Source organism: Macaca thibetana, chromosome 12 (genome assembly GCF_024542745.1).
Source record: "Macaca thibetana thibetana isolate TM-01 chromosome 12, ASM2454274v1, whole genome shotgun sequence".
In the NCBI taxonomy this organism is placed as follows: Eukaryota; Metazoa; Chordata; class Mammalia; order Primates; family Cercopithecidae; genus Macaca; species Macaca thibetana.
The window spans coordinates 43,467,295-43,483,868 of NC_065589.1; the positions used below are offsets into that span (position 1 = coordinate 43,467,295).

The 16,574-nt window shown below is 54.6% G+C and overlaps 2 protein-coding genes and 1 pseudogene across 4 annotated transcripts in view; 1 reads left to right on the forward strand and 2 right to left on the reverse strand.

Moving 5' to 3' along the window:
• SPATS2L (spermatogenesis associated serine rich 2 like) overlaps window positions 1-16,574 on the reverse strand; it is a 1,108,221-nt gene that overhangs the window by 1,009,984 nt on the left and 81,663 nt on the right. The window lies entirely within an intron of this gene.
• Window positions 1,932-3,472, reverse strand: LOC126932307 (uncharacterized; annotated as a pseudogene).
• SATB2 (SATB homeobox 2) overlaps window positions 12,988-16,574 on the forward strand; it is a 189,017-nt gene continuing 185,430 nt past the window's right edge. For 2 of the 3 annotated variants that reach the window (XM_050750696.1, XM_050750697.1), the window contains exon 1: window positions 16,023-16,105. The gene's annotated coding sequence lies outside the window, so the exon portion shown is untranslated. Of the gene's footprint in view, window positions 13,010-16,022; window positions 16,106-16,574 lie in introns of those variants that run through there. The other variant, XM_050750699.1, reaches the window with a different exon arrangement.

Sequence of the window (16,574 nt, forward strand, 5' to 3'; positions counted from 1 at the left end):
GGGGTTTCACCATGTTGGCCAGCTTGTCTTGAACTCCTGGCCTCAAGTGATCCACCTGCCTTGGCCTCCCAAAGTGCAGGGATTATAGGCGTAAGCCACTGTGCCCAGTCTCATATATCCAACATTATTCAACAGGGATAAAACAATAAAACTGGCCAGGTCTGGTGGCTCATGCCTCTAATCCCAGCACTTTGGGAGGCCAAGATGGGTGGATCACCTGAGGCAGGAGTTTGAGACCAGCCTGGCCAATATGGTGAAACTCCATCTCTACTAAAAATACAAAAAGTAGCTGGGCGTGGTGGCAGGCATCTGCAGTCCCAGCTACTTGGGAGGCTGAGGCAGGAGAATCGCTTGAACCCAGGAGGCAGAGGTTGCAGTGAGCCAAGATAGCACCACTGCACTCCAGCCTGGTTGACAGAGTGACACTCCATCTCAAACAAAAACAAAAACACACAAAAAAGCAATGAAACTATATTTTTCCAGTCTTTCCCCTAGATATGTCAATGTTATATGTAACGTCATTTCTAAGATTCAGCCTCCCTTGGAAGCAACTGTTACACTCTTTTAAAGATCTTCCAGATTTTGCTATTATTACAATAGTGTTAAAGGAGTATGCCTAAGAACGCCAAAATATGTGGGAACATAATCACAATGATAATGAGTGCTCTGTAGTCAAACTTACTGGACTGAGAGTAAGAAGAGGAGAGTTCCAGTCTCAGCTCAGTGCATGGGGCCTTTCTCACCTGGAGTATGATTCTTTGCCTCTACTTAGTTCAAGCTCCTCACCAGTAAACTTTAGGTTTCCTTCCAAGTTTGAAATTCTTTGTTTTTATGATTCTCTTTCAAGAGGCCTTGATGACTTGGCATTAGGAGAGTTGTTATGAGCTGTGGGTTCCCAGCAAAAGATGGATTTGTGTATAAGGAGAGACTTCAGTCTTTTATCTGTGGGAGTATTGACCAGGAAGTCTCTGGCCGTTCAGCACAGGTGTACTGCCACACTGGGTGCAGCGGACTGGTCTGCAGATTCACAGTCTAACTGCTTTCCCTTTGACCTTGGCTTCGTCTTGTTCTCTAAACATTAGTCATACCTTAAAATGGAAGCCTTTAAACCCTTACTTAAGTCTATGGAGTCAGAATAAGAGAGACTCTTTTGATGACATTACTGCAGCAAAACCGGCAAGTGTCATCTGAGCTCCTATTTTGTGCTGGGATCACCTAAAACTCTTGGAAATAAGTGACTTGGAAAATACAGTGAGAAGGGATTATGTCACCTAAAATATTAAAAGGGCTTAAAATTTGTGGAACTGAGACTAGTTCTAAACTACTGCTATACACATACATACACACATGTACATATTTATATACGGCATATACATATATATGGGCAAACACATGTAATGGATATATTATATATGGATATGGGCAAAGGAGGTGATCTCACCTACAAATTTTTCAACAATATTTAGACCTGGAGAATATAATTAGTTCTCCCCCATCTTCTTTGCTCTGCAACAACAGGGAATTAGGAGGGAGCTTGGCCTTGTGTTCCCTTCTCTGCTCATGGCGCCTTATCTGGAGGGCAGGTGAGGAGTCCTCCCGAGCTCTGCTGGGAGTCCCGGCCGCTGGCAGCAGGGCCCACCCGAGGCCAGAACACAAGTCGGCCTGGCGCCCGCGGCGGCTCCCCCTACCGGGAGTCCGGAGCAGCGCCGATGGCTTGGTCCCGGGTGGCACAACCGCTTCCCAGCCGCCCGCTCCACGGAGGCTCTGCGGGAGGGATCAGCAAGCTGCCGCCCGCCTGGCCTGACCGCGCAGAGCGGAAGCGCTCCGCGCGGGTAACAAGCATTTTCCAGCACAAGCAATTAGTTGCGAATAAACATCTGAAACGCCGGTTCTGTAAACCGAGTGCCCACCGCACGCCTCTAAACGGGCGGGGCCGTGGGGGTGGTAGGGGTGAGAATGGTGGGAAAGATGCTGGGCCTGGGAAGGAGCCAGGGGTAGGGGTGGGGGCAGGGAGGCGCCCCACCAAGAGCTCCCCGAGTTCAGAGGCACTTAGGTTACCAGTGGATCAGGGCTGATCTCAGGAGAGGTAAACGACCATACTTGGAACACGGAGCCCTTCTTCCCTGCCCGGTATCTGCGCGTGCTTTGGGTAGTTCGCACAACCCACCCCAGCTCCGGATGCCCTGGGATACCCGGACCCGGGAGAGAGAGCGTCAGCGGGGCGCAGCCACTTTGCACTCGCCGATTCTGACACAACAGATAGCTAATTGGGGCCTTCGAAATCAAGGACTAAGGTGAGCAGAAGATTCCCCCAGCCCCTGGCTCTGGCCTTTGGGACCTCTCTCCCGCGTCTTGGGTCAGAGCAGCGTCCGCAGCAAAGTCCTTTGGGGTGAAAGACGCGGGTGCGAATTAGTTTCAAAGCGGAAGGTTGCTTACACGTGAGCGGGGTCGCCAGCTCTTTGAAGGGCGCACGGTGCGGAGGCTCCGGCAAGGATGCAATTCCGTGCGCGTGTTAGCGCAATGCGCACTTCGCTGGGCCCAAACAGTCATCAGTTCTGCCAAGTGGGTGCTGTCCGGGTACCCACTGATGAGGTGGGTAAGTCGGGAGCAGAATAATGGAGCGCGTTACGTGGGAAGCCAAATTTGCAAAGCTTAACCCAGTCCTCCTCGGGGGCACTTCCTGTAGAATAAGCCGTTGGTGTATAGCAGCCATACACTTAACAAAGATATGGGCATAAAAAATGATAGAAAATAATGGGGTGAAGGTTTGACCCGCCACCAGGCTTCTTGCCCTCGCCTGTTCCGCAGGCCGAGGTCAGTTTTGAATCAAGTGCCATACTCAGTGGGTGTCACCCGACCCTCTCCTGGCTCTGCTGAGGTCGTGGTCCCTCTGACCCAAGCAGAAACCCTCCAGCTTCGGAGCAGCTCGGGACCTCCGTGCCCCAAGTTGGCATCCCCAGACCAAGCTCCAGGGAGTCGGAGGTAAAGGAAGGCCGACGCTCAGAGCGTCCCCAGCGTCTCCCTGGGGATCCTCCGGCAGGGGCTGCGACCTGTGTGTGGAAGAGTCGTCTCAGCCCTTTCCAGTATGGGGCTCTCAGGCATCAAGATTCCACGGGAGACTGTGACGACCTTCTCCAGCTGCCCACACTTTCTTGCCCAACTGGGCTGAACCCGATCACAGAGACTGGTGTCTTCCCAGCCACACACTCTTGATTCCTAGCCGGGTGACCAGCCCGGTCTAGAGAGTGAAGGAAGCGGGTAAAGGGGAGAGGAGGAAGGGATTCGTTTCCTGCCTGCTTTCTTCTTATCTCCGCCTTCTCAGAAGTTGGGCTGTTACAAAGAAAAACTTTCTAAGCTACCTCCCCATTTTTGTGGAAGGTGTTGTACACATCTCCCCTCCCCGCAAATACACATACCTTTCTCTACCCCCTGCTCCTCCCACTTTCTGGGAAAGTGTAATAGGTGTGAACATCGACTAAGCCCAGTGTCTGCAGCACTGCAACAAGGTAATGTGGGAAGGGGTTTCGCTAATGTTTATTTCTGAAGTTGCTGATGTACTCGTGGTAAGGGAACTCGGCTTGTTGGCGAGTACGAAGCCAAGCCCGGGGCGCCTAGGCTGTGAACACCTCGCGCGAACTTGGTCCGGCCTCTAGGTCCCTGGCCTCGGGCCCTTAGGCTCTGCTGGGGGCCAGGATCAGGTTCCTGAGAAAACAGAAGAGTCAAACAAGTGATCTCGCTACTTTACCCTCCCTGCCCAACCTCCCCCCGCCCCCACGACCCCCCCCCGCCCCCACCACCACGTTTCTTTTCTTCTTTTCTTCTTTTCTTTTTTGGTTGATGGTCTGTCTGTACTGGGCGGGTATCCCAGAGCTGAGGTGCAGGAGTAGTGAGTGATGCCAGGGCTGGCTCTCCTAAATTTAGGAACCGCCGGGGGGCGGAGGAGAGTCGAAGGGGCATCCACTTCTTTGGCGGGAGGATGCCGTTTACTTCCCGCAGACTACGGGCGGGAAGACCTCGGAGCTGAGGGCTTCTTGGGATGGCTCGTTGAGCAGGTAATTCTGCGGCGAAATCGAGAGCGGGTGACTGACACGCTCGGTGACGACGGCCAGGCGGGGCAGCACCCTTTCGGGTTATCAAGATGATTAACCTTCCGGCCTTGCCTGTAGTGGGATCTCCCCTCCTCCTTCACCCACCCTTCCTCCGGGATTAGGGGGTGCTCTTTTCAAGGAGAGACTGGAGACTCGAGATGTGGGCCCTTTCTCGCTTCCGCGCGGCCTTTCCTCCGAGCCGGGCTGGGGAACCCGGTGAGGCACGCAGACCAGTCCCTTCGCGACGCCCGCCTCGCGGAATCGGGTTCACTGGCCCGGTTCCGCACGGTCCCCTGGGTCGTCTCCCCCAGCAACCACTTGTCTGAAACTTACCAGATTCCAACCTTAAGGCAGGAAAAAAAGTGTTTCATATACAAACCGATCAGGGTATTTGCAGATAATTGCGAATGTCAAATACTCGGGCGTGATGACAAAGTGCAGAGATTGCCAGGGCCAGAGCTCGGCCTGAGGGGCGGGGGCTGCTGGCGGGGCTCCAGGGCCACCTCAGGCCTGCCCAGAGGCGGGCCTGCGAGGGGGTAGGGCAGTCAGCCGCAACTGCCAACAGCCCATTTAACGAAGACGGCTGCTTCTTCTACCCCTCCGCTGTGGAGCTGATTCATGGATTCACTCACTTAGTCTGGAGCTCCACTCAGGAAGGAGGTGCGAGAGTGGATACTGCACCAGCCTAGGTCTCTCCCCCTCACTCCCCGCCCCAGATGCACAAATACCTCACTACAAGATGCCCCACAGGTGGGATTGCTGGGCCTCAATTGGACGCCTAGGCCCAAAGCGAAGGCCCTGCCAGGAGGCGCTCCCGGAGTTAGTGTCCTGTGGCAGAGTAGGAGCGACTTACAGGCCACTTTAGGACAAACAACTGCACCCTTCATATACTGAGGATAGTCTTCAACAGAAATAAAGAGGGACATTAAAAAAAAAAAAAAAAGGAAGAGGAAGAAACGAAATACTGGACCCACCCACCCCAGTCCTCCTACCGGGTTGCAGGAAGCCATCTTGGTGCCACCAGAGCCTGGGTGCACACAGCCCACCAGAGCTGACCCTGCCAAGGTCTCAGTGACAGCAAAGGTGGCTGCTCTCAACAGCTTTCAGCAACTCCTCCGAGACCCTACTGCAGGCACACTCAGAATGTTTCAAGTGCCTTGGATTCTTAAAAAAGAGAGAGAAAAGAAAGAAAGAAAGAAAGAAAGAAAGAAAGAAAGAAAGAAAGAAAGAAAGAAAGAAAGAAAGAGAGAGAAAGAAAAAGAAAGAGGGAAAGAAAGAAAGAAAGAGAGAAAGAAGAGAGGGTGGGGTGTGGAGGGTGGTGTTACTCTTATTGGATTCCACATCTACTGAAAACTGAGTGGATCAATTATATGTGATATCATGATGTTGGTGGCAAGTCTGGCTTCCCAAGCCAGAATAGCAGGGGTTTCAGGGCCTGGATGCTGAGACCCAGAGGATCAGTGGGAGGCGGGGACACTCCATTCTGTATTAGGTGGCATAAGCCGCAGTCACTGAGGCCCTGGCCCCGGGGTCCTGTGTCCTAGGCCAATGTGGTGGTGGTGAGGGGGCTGGTAAGGTTATACTGGGGTAGGGATGCTGAAAGACCTTGACCTGACTGCCCTCTCCTTTCTGAGAGCTAAAGAATGTGGTGGGAATTCTTCCGAAGCCGGAGGAAGGGAAGACTAGTGTGTGCTAGTGGGTGCAACTGGGCTGCAGAGGGAGGGAAGTACAGCAGACTACAGGGAGCCCTCTGTGCGCGTCTTTCTCCCCCGCCCTCAGCCCCCTTCCCCTTTCATTGAATGCCTGAAGTCAGAGCCTACCTAGAAACCCTTAAAATTTTACACTCCACTTGTCCGAGGTTTCCAATGATGACAAACTTGAAAAACGCTTCGGCTGAAGCCCGGCACCTAAGGCTGAGAGTTGGGGGGAGGGGAGGCTGTTGGATAAAAGCTCCTTGGAAAAGAGAGACTTGCCTCCCCCTTTTTCGCCACGCGGAAACTGGACTGTCTGGATAAGGGAGAGCGCCGAGCTAAGGCCTCAGGCTGGGGAGAGCTCCAGCAGCCTGAAAGGCGAATCCTCAGAAGTTATACACCGGGCTCCTTAGCCACCCAGCCAACAGGAGCGCTCTGGGCGTCCCGCCCTTCACGCCCGAATCAGGAAGGCCTGAGTCTGGCCGGGAGACCTGACTTGAGGTCTCTTGGGAGGAGCAGGGACGCCAGTTCTGCAGGGGACTTGCCCAGGTTCAGTGAGGCTGATGTAGAAAACAACAGCTCTGTCCTCAGCCTGGGCGGCCAGCCGGGGCGGCACGTGTAAGATGTGATTCTATCTGACTTTCCAAATCCAAGTGCATTGATTGAGGCCCAAAGAGTTCACGGCGCATAACTGTCTTAATTAAACCTGTTATAAACAGACAAATCACTTTTTGTTCTTGTAAATAGAGCTTGGGGAGATGGCACAGGGTCTGGCAAAACTTGGGAAACATTCTTAAAAAAGGAAAAGAGTACTGAGACACAGAAAAAGAATAAAAGTGGAGTTTCCACATCTTCAGAAAATAGCTCAACTGAAACCAAAATATGCCATAGCAGGGAGATAATGGGAGACACCCTAAGTTCCCAGAGCAGCTCAGTGGAGGCTGGTAGCCCGGGTGGGACCAATAGTGGAAAATCAGGGAGTCGGAGAGACCACAGGTTGTTTAGGGGAGGTCAGGTGCCCATTGCTGAGGCTCTGAGCTACTCTACTTGGCCCTGCACTTTCCTTGCCAATCCTTCCATCTTTCCTTGCCACTGATCTCAACTTCCTGGTACTGAGAGACAGCGCTGGGAGGACAAGTCCTATCTCAACTTGGCCAGCTTGGGAGACAAGGGCTGGTCACCAAGAGTTCAGAGATGGCAACAACTGGGGATGACGGGTGATCATAGGAGTCCAGCAGGGAGCAGATGGGAAGAAAAGTTGTCTGTGATCCTCTGGGAAAGCAGAAAATGGGGAGTGTGTATACCCACAGCTCAGATCCTGCTGCAGCCAAGTGCGGGCAAGAGCTGGGGGATGATCTTGAGAAGGGTCAGGTGCTCCAGTGCCCCAGCTCTTGGGTGTCCAGAAGAGGTTAGATGAGTGGTGGCTCCGGGAAGAATGGGCGAGATGTCCTTCACTTGGAATGTGCAATGGGACGGGTCCGTCTCCAAGTAACTCTGGGTTTCCGGAAGTTACCTGGCAGGGGCAACCCTCAGCGGACTTTGGGTCTTACAGCATAAAACCAAGTGAACTAAGGGAAGCTCATTAATATTCTAGCTAAAAGTGGAAAAGAAAAGTTGTCTATAATATGTAAATACAGGAGATAAGAGTGCACAGGTTTGGGTGGGTTCCTGGTAACTTCTGGAGCCGGCTTTTCCCTGGTCTTAGTTTGCAAACTTTAATTCCCATGTATTTTCCTTTACTATTTAGCGTGTGACTCTAACAATAATCTGATTCAGAAATACTCTTCATTTCGTTAGGCTAACATTGATAAGGAATTTAAGTTCAGGTAAATTTTAGCACTACACTTTTCTAAAAAGTACCTTTAAACGTGTTTTTAACTTCCACACAACAAAAACGAAAAAAGTCTATATCACTATGGTTGGAGAGGAACATTCTTAGATTGTCTTATATTTCAGAGATGTTGTATAGGTGCCAGCAACTCCGCAGACACTAACAAATGGGTTATTTGCAGTTATTGTTCATGAAAGGTCTTTTATTTTTTCCAATTACAGCATGGTTCCCAGGTGGAAAAATTCCTTACAATTAAGAACTATTTTTCAAGAAGATTGGAAAACCAAAACAAAAATTTCAATGTTTTGTTATATAGAAGTCTTTGCTGAAAACAACGGATATTGAGTTGAAGTCAGAATGTAATGAAAGTTAATTAAAATGCAAACTATTAGGGAAACACTGCAGATGTCTTTCTGTCATATCCCACGGGACAATCTTTAGAAACTCCACCCTCCCTTATATTATACTTGTATTGTGAGACTTGAATGGTTGTCAACAGTTTTCTGTTGACAGAAATAACAACAGTTCACCTTTGAAAACTCTTCACTCAAAGCTACAATGATGATTGCTCTCGAGACGAAGGACTTCTGAAACAAATAACTTTCACACATTCACACTCACACTTGCACATCCCAAACGCACACGCAATTGCCGGTTTTTGAAAACGTTGCCTCTAAAAGAGAGAGAGAGAGAAAAAGAGAAAGAGAGAAAGAGAGAGAGAGAGAGAGAAAGAGAGAGAGAGACTGAGAAAGTCGAACTCGGGCATAGGTAACCAACAAACCAAATTACTAGGCTTTATTGATACTAAAAGGAAAAGTTCCCCTCGTAAAATTTCTCTGAGCTTATTAGTTATTTAAATCAGCCCCAGGGCTGGACGCGCGACGCCGCAGGCACCTTCTGTCTGCTCCTGGAGGTGAGCAGCCAGCGTCCCCACGCCGACCCACAGCCCCTCGCTCGGTCCTGGGCACCTGGGGCGAAGGCGGGCGCAGGGAGCCGAGGTGAGCCACTGGGCAGGGGCGCAGGGCCCGGCACGCCGGGAGAGAGCTCCGCGTGGCCTAGGGTAGGACACTAAGCACCAGACTTTGGAAAGAAACAGGTCCCAGCCAATAATAAGGGAGTAGGCGAGTAGACCACGCGGCCGCGGGGCGCCGGAGCTCAGCCGGCCCGCTGCGTGGCTCCCCAGACCCCGGCTCGCTGGGCACCGGCCTCTGCGACCCTGCCGGAGCGCTGGTGTTGGCGCCGTGAGTCGGGCGCGGGGCAGCTCAGACCTCCAGGGTTCGCTAGTGTTTTGTGTGGATCTGGGAGCTTTGCAATTGGGTGGGCACCAGGTGAATTTACACCTTTCTGGATAGCTGTCTCAATAGTTGACAAGTCCCTCTGTGTGTGTGTGTGTGTGTGTGGCGTGTGTGTGTGTGTGTGCGCGCGCGCGTGCGATTGGTGGTGGGGGTGTGTATGAACGGCTGAATTTATTGAAAATAAACCCCAACCTGCCCACTGAAGTCCTCTAAGCCCGACTCGGTGTTCCCAAGTCCAGATGTGGCGCCGGGACTGCGCGAGGTGATGCCTTGTTCTTCTGGGCTTGGCTGTAGGGCGGGAGGGAAGGCACCACGGGATGGGGGAGCACTGAGCCCGAGTCGCCGCCGTCACAGCCACCTGGGCCTTTCCCGGAGGCCAAGGTCTTGACTGACTGAAAGGGTGTCCGAGGGGATTCGTGATACCGAGAAAACAGGCGAAGCGCCAGCTCGAGAAGCCCTCTAAGTTGGCCCCCACTCCGTACGAGTTTGGGCTGGCGGATACACTGCCCCCCACCCCCCCGGTCCCTCGTAGGTTTCTGGGACCTTGGGTCTGGCAGCGGGCTCTTTCGCCCTCTCCGCTTGGTTCAAGACCCGCGTGGGCCCATAGCCGCAAAGCGTTTGGGAGGCAACTGCGGTTTGGGCCCCCTTGCACCCAGCTACCTGAGCTTGCCCGCCCCTACGAGGGGTGGGAGCTGATTTCTGGACGCTGGCCGGCCTGCCTGAAATTTGGGGTGCGGATAGGGTGCTATGGCTTGGGCTTTCCAGGTGTGCTTTTCATTTCAAGGGGTTGGGGCAAACTGTTCCTATTTTGCACGCGCCAGGGCGTTTTTGTGTTGAGTGGCCGGGTGGTACCCTGGGCCAGGGACCTGCCCATCCCCCGCCACATCCTTAACCCGCGGACTGTAGGCGACGCGGAAGGGTTGGCTCCGGGACGCGACCGGCAGAGCCGGCGCCGAAGGTTTCGGCCTCAGCCCACGCGGTGGCGCTGTCGGGAGAGGACGCCAGGGCTCGAGGCCGGGACCCCGGCAGTGACCCGGGCTCGAGGGTGGCGGGACCTTGACGCGAAGCCGAGGCATCGGGGCTCTTAGCAGCCACCTTGGGCCTGAGATCCTCTGCCTCACTAGGTGTTTCCCTAAGGAAAACGCAGCGGGTCGGGAGCGCCACCCCGGGCCCCAACCCCAACAGCTCCGAGGTGGGGGCGGGACGCAGCAGCGGCTCCTTGGGCGCTTCCTTTTCTTCCCCCACCCTTGCCTTGTTGCCCCAGTTTACAGTCGATTTCTACAAGTAAACTAGATTAGCAGGGCAGTCATTCGCTCGCAGCGCGGTTGCAGAAGGGGACCCACCTATTACACTCCGGGCTCTGCAAAACAATGAAGGGCGCCCGGGGGGGCGTTGCCCGGTGTGGCTATGTTGGTACTCCAGGCCGCAGGACCCTCCGTCCTCCCCGGTCCTCCGGCCCGCGGCCGCCTAAGGGATACCAGATCTCCCACCAACGACTCCCCCAGCTCTGAAACCTATCTCCTCGCTTTCTTCCCCCAGGGCAGGCAGCGCCCACACCCGAGGCCCATCTCCTACCCCGGGGAGCCCAGTGCAGAAAGCTCCCCGTCCTCGCCCGAGGCAGCTCCTGGGCCGACCTTGGCACCTCCCTTCCCGCCCACCCAGCCCCTGCACGGTCGGCCCCACTAGCCCCAGACCCTCGGGCCTCTGGGGTGCTAGGCTCACCGCCCAGCGCGGACTTGTTGCCCACCATCCTTCCCCATCAGTCGTCCCCGTGAGGCGTATCTCCCTGCTCGGGCCGCAGGGGCTCGTTCGTTTGGGGCCGGGAGGAGGACCTCCACCGTCTCTACCTCCGGCGGTCGACGGCTTCCTCCCCTCTCCTCCCCCGCCCAGGCCCCCTGAGCCGCCGGGGGAGCCAGGAGTCATCTATCTTTGCCTGGCGCGGGTTGGGATTTGTCCGGCTCTGATGCCAGCGAGGAAGGCGTGCGGATAACGAAGTAAGTGTCCCCCGCCCTGCGCTCGGGTCAGTCCCCAGACACCCGGAGCACTCTGGGAAAGGGCTCAAGCCCACCCTGGGCGAACCGTCCTCCAAAGGCGCATCCCCTACTGGGGTATTCTGGCCCCTGGCTCTTGTCTTCTTGGCTCATCCGATTTCCAATCTAAGCCCCTCGCGGTTATGCCGTCCGAGAAAGTGTTGGTCGCCAACTCTCCACGGACAGTCCGCGGCGGAAATTGGCTTCAAAGCTGGCGTGGGCTTCATTTGAAAGAAATGATTCCCTCCCGCCCTCCTCCCGCCCCCAGCAGGGCAAGCTCCGGAGGAAGAGGCAGGCCCGCTTGGGTTCCTAGAAGCCGTCGAAAGCTTTTGACGCGGGCGATTCCTATAATTTTCCCTGCGTGTTCCAGGGTTGAGGGAAAACGCGGCACAACTTTCCAGGGTTCTTTAAGAGGCAGGATCTCTCTGCTTGGGTGACCGAACTTGAAAGCCTTGGAGCTTGGGGATGGATGCCGGGCCCTCAGGGCTCGCGATGGCCCAGGCGAGAGCCGAAGTCCCGCGCCTGGCACCCTGCACCCTCCACCCGGGCGACCAGGCCTACGCTGTCCGGAGCGGGCCTCTAGGAGGGAAGGTTGACCAGGGTGGAAAGCACGCACAACAAAAACTTGGTGTCGACAAAGAGAAATCAAGAAACGTCATTAGACTGCAGGCCATAAAAGAAGGCCTGACAGAGAGAAAAGGAGAGAAGTTGGAAATAAGAAAAACCATACACCTTTAACACCAGCATATAAAGATCTATTGATTTTTTAAATAACAAATCCGTGTTTGTGAAAGACAGGCGGCCTTTTACTAAATGACACAAGAAAAACTTGGGGGGGGGGGTGAAGAAAAGGTGAAAAGTACGAGCAGATTCCCCACAAAAAAGTCAGTTAGAAGGAAACTGAGGGATAAAAATGTCCCCCAGATGTGAACTCCATGTTTTGAGCACGGAAGCAAACTATCTCCTAATGCACAATATCGGTTTTAGATAAAAGTATTTTAAAAAATCAAACGTAAATAAAATAACTCTTTTCTTGTTATTTTGTTTTAAAAATGTTTGGAAATAAATCTTTTGAGGGATACAAAACGAAACCAAACAAATATTCTTGAATCATCATCAAATTTATTTATTTACTGTTTTAAACAGTAGAAAATTCTAGCGAAGGTAAAAATATTTAAAATATATCTTATTGTCGAAATTAAATCTGCTGGAAATAATCGCTTCAGTTGAAATAAAGTCAATACAAAAATTGTGCAGTAAAAAGCGTATGTAATTTGAAACAGAAAAGGCCTTTATTAGAGACAAAACTCGAGAGGAAAAAAACCCACACCGGACATACATCACAAAACTTCCTAGAACTCTCCTTTAAATCGAAAGAAATTTGTAAAATGTGATATGAAATACAACTCTACAAACATTCAAAATACATTTCTGGTCATAATTAATCGTATTTGACATTTTCCTCTAAGTTTAATGCAACTTTAAATAATTTAGGTTTTTTTCCTAACATGATAGATTTTTTTCAGTATCAGAAATGGACAAGAGGAAACTCCAATAAAGAGAAAAGCAATGAATTTAAAAGGGTGCAGAATCTGAAAACAAACTAGCCACAATGTACATTTAATTGTACTTAAATGTATATTTCATTTAAATAGTCCTTCTCAGGGGTTTAATAATTTAGAATCAATAGTTCCCTTCAAAACATAATAAAATATTTACACTTTATAAAATATTAACCGATTAACAATACAGCCGTGTTGTTTATAAGAGTGTAACTGAAGTCCTGCAAATCATGTTGTTGACACAAGCCTGTGAGGTTAGCGAAGTGATCCTTAGCAAAATGTAAATGAAGATCTTCAGACAGTGGTGTTTATAAAATAGCTCATTAATGACTTAGGATTGAATCGCTCCAACCATTCGCATCATCAGATATAATAATAGTGACGAATCAGACAGGAAAGATCCTGGCTAAACCATTTGCATTTTTTTCCAGAAGTACTGAACTCCTAATATCACCAATTCTTCTAAGTTCCTGGACATTGATCCGGAGGAGGATTCGCAGTTCAACATCAAGGTAAGGAAGGATACAGCATTGTTACCGTTGTTGAGATATTAATAAGAAATACGCCTTTCCCCATGTTGTAAACGGGCTAAGTTTGACAGTGGTAGTTGGCTTTTGCGACACCCCCTTCCCATTTCGACATATAACAGATTGAAGAAAAAGTTTGTTGCTCAAACTTACAGCTTGTTTCTTTGCAGCCCCAAACCTTTTAGCTACCACCACGGGTTGATTTACTAGACCCACTTTGCTCTCACCGACTTCGAACTGTGCATTTTCTCCCACCCGTTTGACTGGGGGTGGGATGCAGGGGGAGGATGGGACTTGGTGAAGAAAACCAGGGAAAGGCAAACGCTGCCTAAAACTCCCAGGGTGGCTCCCCTAAGATTTGCTATCCTGCTTGTTTCTTTTCTCGGCCGGGATCCGACCGACTCCCGGGTCGCCTCGGACTTCTTTGGAACTTGGTGGGCGGCGTCTGGGTGCCGGGTTCGTGGTGATCTGGGCGCCGACACTTAGGCCGGGGGCAGGTTTCCTTCCTGGGACCCTTTCTCTTCCAGAGGCTCTCAAGCCTCTAAGCCCGTGCGCATACCGCCTACCAGGGAGATGCGGCTAGTGGAAGGCGGTCTTGTCCCGGGCACAATCGGCGGACTCAGCTTTCCGCAGTCTGTGCACCCAGCCGGGATTTACAGAACTGCTCCCGAGAGCGTTTCCCGAAACAGAACTTAGTTTGGCCCTCTGGCGCCGCCGTACAGTCAACGCTTCTTAAGGGGGATCGGTGGCTCTTGCTGCGGGAGCTGTGGGAGAGCCCTCGGGGTCTTGGGGATTAAGAGGGAGAGTCAACATGTGCGGGAGGGACAGGAGGCGCAACCAGTTGAGGGGGATTCTCTGGCCTCAGGGCCGGCGGGGATGCGTCCACATTTTCTCGCCTAAGGTCCTAGCGGCTAATGTCCGCCGACGCCCCTGGCATCTCGCGGGGGCAGCGGCCCTTGCCCACGTGCTTTTCCTTAAGGAGGCACTGCGCCTAAGCAGAATCGCAGGGACAAAAGCGCGGCCAGAGGCCAGCCTGCTCGGCTAGTGCCCGCGCCACCTTAAATGAGCACCGCGGCCGGAGTCGGGCTCCGCGGCCGCGGGAGTCGGCAAAAGTTTGTGGCTCTGTTACGCCTTCGCGGGACCTGCTGGGGACGCTCCTGTGCGGCCTCCCCCAGGGCGGGGAGGCCGGGTCCTCACGGCACAGCTCTGCAGGCGCCAGCAGCCCTGGGCTCGAGCAGCTTGGGGTCCCCAGGAGCCCCAGTCCTGTAGCCCGAATACAGGCAGCCCCACCGCCCTCGCCGCCACCGCGTCACGGGCTCCAGGCGGCCCGGTTTGCGCCGCTCGCGATGTCTCCGGAGCGGCGAGCGCTCCAGGGATGCCATCCAGGGATGCACCCCGCTCTGCACCCACCACGCAACCCCCATTCCTGTGCCACCCACAGCCCGGCGGGCAGTGGCCGTGCTCCTGCCATTCGGGACACCCGGGCTATTGTTCCGGACTCGCGGCCGTGCCAGCTTTGAAGGAGAAGCGGCCTTCCCTGCGCGCGCGGCGGCACGAAGCGCGGCGGGCCGGGACGTTCGGCTCGGCGCGGAGGGGGAGCTCGCAGGCACCGGGAAAAGTTGCTCGGAGGGGCGGAGGCGGTGGGTGGTGGGCGGAGGCGGTGGGTGGGGGAGGCGATCGCCCTCCTATCTCCAAAGTCGAAAGTACTCCGCGCAGTTAACAGAGCTGGGAGCCGAGGCAGCCGCGGTCGCCTCTTGCGCGTCGGTCTGCGTCTCCGCCGGCAGACGCGGCACCCAGCGACTGCCTTGTCGCCGCCGCCTCCGCGCCGGGACGAGTGCGCCTAGGGGCTGGGCGAGGCGACCGCGCCCTGGACCCGCCACAAGGAGGAGGACCAGACCCTGGGCCCCGGTGCCCGCCTGCGCCCAGACGCACCCACCCGCTGGCCGCGGCCACCACCTCGCGCCGCACTCGGTCCTCTGCCATCGGTCCTTCGCCGCCTCGTGCACGAGGTCCTCGTCACCCCGCTCCGACCGCCGACTCTCCCCTTCCTCCTCCTCCCTCCTCCCTGCCTCCCACCCGCCCCTCGCCTGTCCCTCTGCCTCCTCCGCAGCCCCGCCGCCGTTGGGTCGCCGTGCTCACAGCGATTGATTGATTGATGTTTAATTTCCTGCTAGGCGGGGCCCCCCTCCCCCCGCAACCTCCCCAGCCCTCCTCCCCGCCCCCCACTCCCCTCTTTTCTTGCGGTGGACCAGTCTGGCTTGGGTTTAGATTCATCCCCCCCACCCCCATCCCGAAATAATCCAGAGACTTCCCCTACCCCCACCCCAAATTATTATTTTGAAGGCGCTAGATCTGGGGACCGAAAGGGGGAGGGGGAGAAATCGGAAACCGAGGACAACCCAAAAGGACTCACTTTGCCTGATGACTCAACGCAACTAATAATCATCTCCCTCTCAGTGTGTCTCTCTCTGCGGCTTGTCAGTGAGTCCGGCTCTGGCTGCTGGCAGAAGCGGCCGAGAGGGGAGAGGCTGGAGGTGACAGCTTGGGCGGCCGCCGCGTTTCCTCCCGCGCGCGGTCCCGGGTCCCTGCGTCTTCTAGGCTCTTGGTGTCACCGGTCCCACCGCTCTGGCCGCGCCTCCTCGCGAGCTAGCTGCCCTGCGAACGGGCAGCCGCGGCCCGGCGCCGCTGCCTCCGGGTTCTCAGCCCTTTCTCTCCAGAACCGGTCTCCTTCCCGAAGGTGTGAAAAGGCTCTTTCAGCCTCCTTCTCTTCCCCCCTCCTCCGCCGTCCCCTCCCCCGCTCGCTCGGGTGTCCCTTTGGAGGAGTCCTTTCCCTCTCCTCCTCCTCCCCCTCCTCCCTCCCCCCATCATCATCATAACAACCATCTCCGCACCAGAAGAAGACACCCTGACCCAGGACCTTAAACGTTAGGACCTGGGGAAGAGGGAAGGGAAAGGAGTAAAGAGGAAGAAGACTAGGAGAACACCGCAAAGCCAAGCACCAGAAACTTTCCACCCTGGATTCTCTACTTTTGCTCCATGGACAGAGCCCCAGCCAGCCAAGTTTCAGACAGACCGTGAGCAGTAAGTACGCAGGGCGAGGGCTCCCGCGCTGCGCTCGGGAGTTCGGGGAAGCCCAGGGCCAACGAAGTTCCCTCCCCGCCGCTCTCGGCCTCTCGGACCGCGAAGTCGGAGAATGCAGGCGGAACCCTCGTCCGCAGCCCTCCTGCTCTGTGTCTTCATCTCGCATCCTTCCTTTCACCTCCCCCTGCCACCTCCACCTTGTCTCCTTGACCCGTGGCGCCGACGCTGCTCGCGCAGCGAGAGCGCCCACCAGGATTCCCAGCGCGCACGCAGTACGGTGCCGGGGTCCTGCTTCTTGCGGGTGTCAGTGACAACGCGAGCGCCGTTTCATCAGGTGTTTCCCCTCCTTCCCTGCCCCCCCACCCCCAATCCAGGGGTGTCGAGACCTGCGGCTTCCGTGGGGAGCGCACTGCCAACCTAGTGACCCAGAGGAAAACTTTCTGGAGCGATGTTAAAATTGGGGCGGATG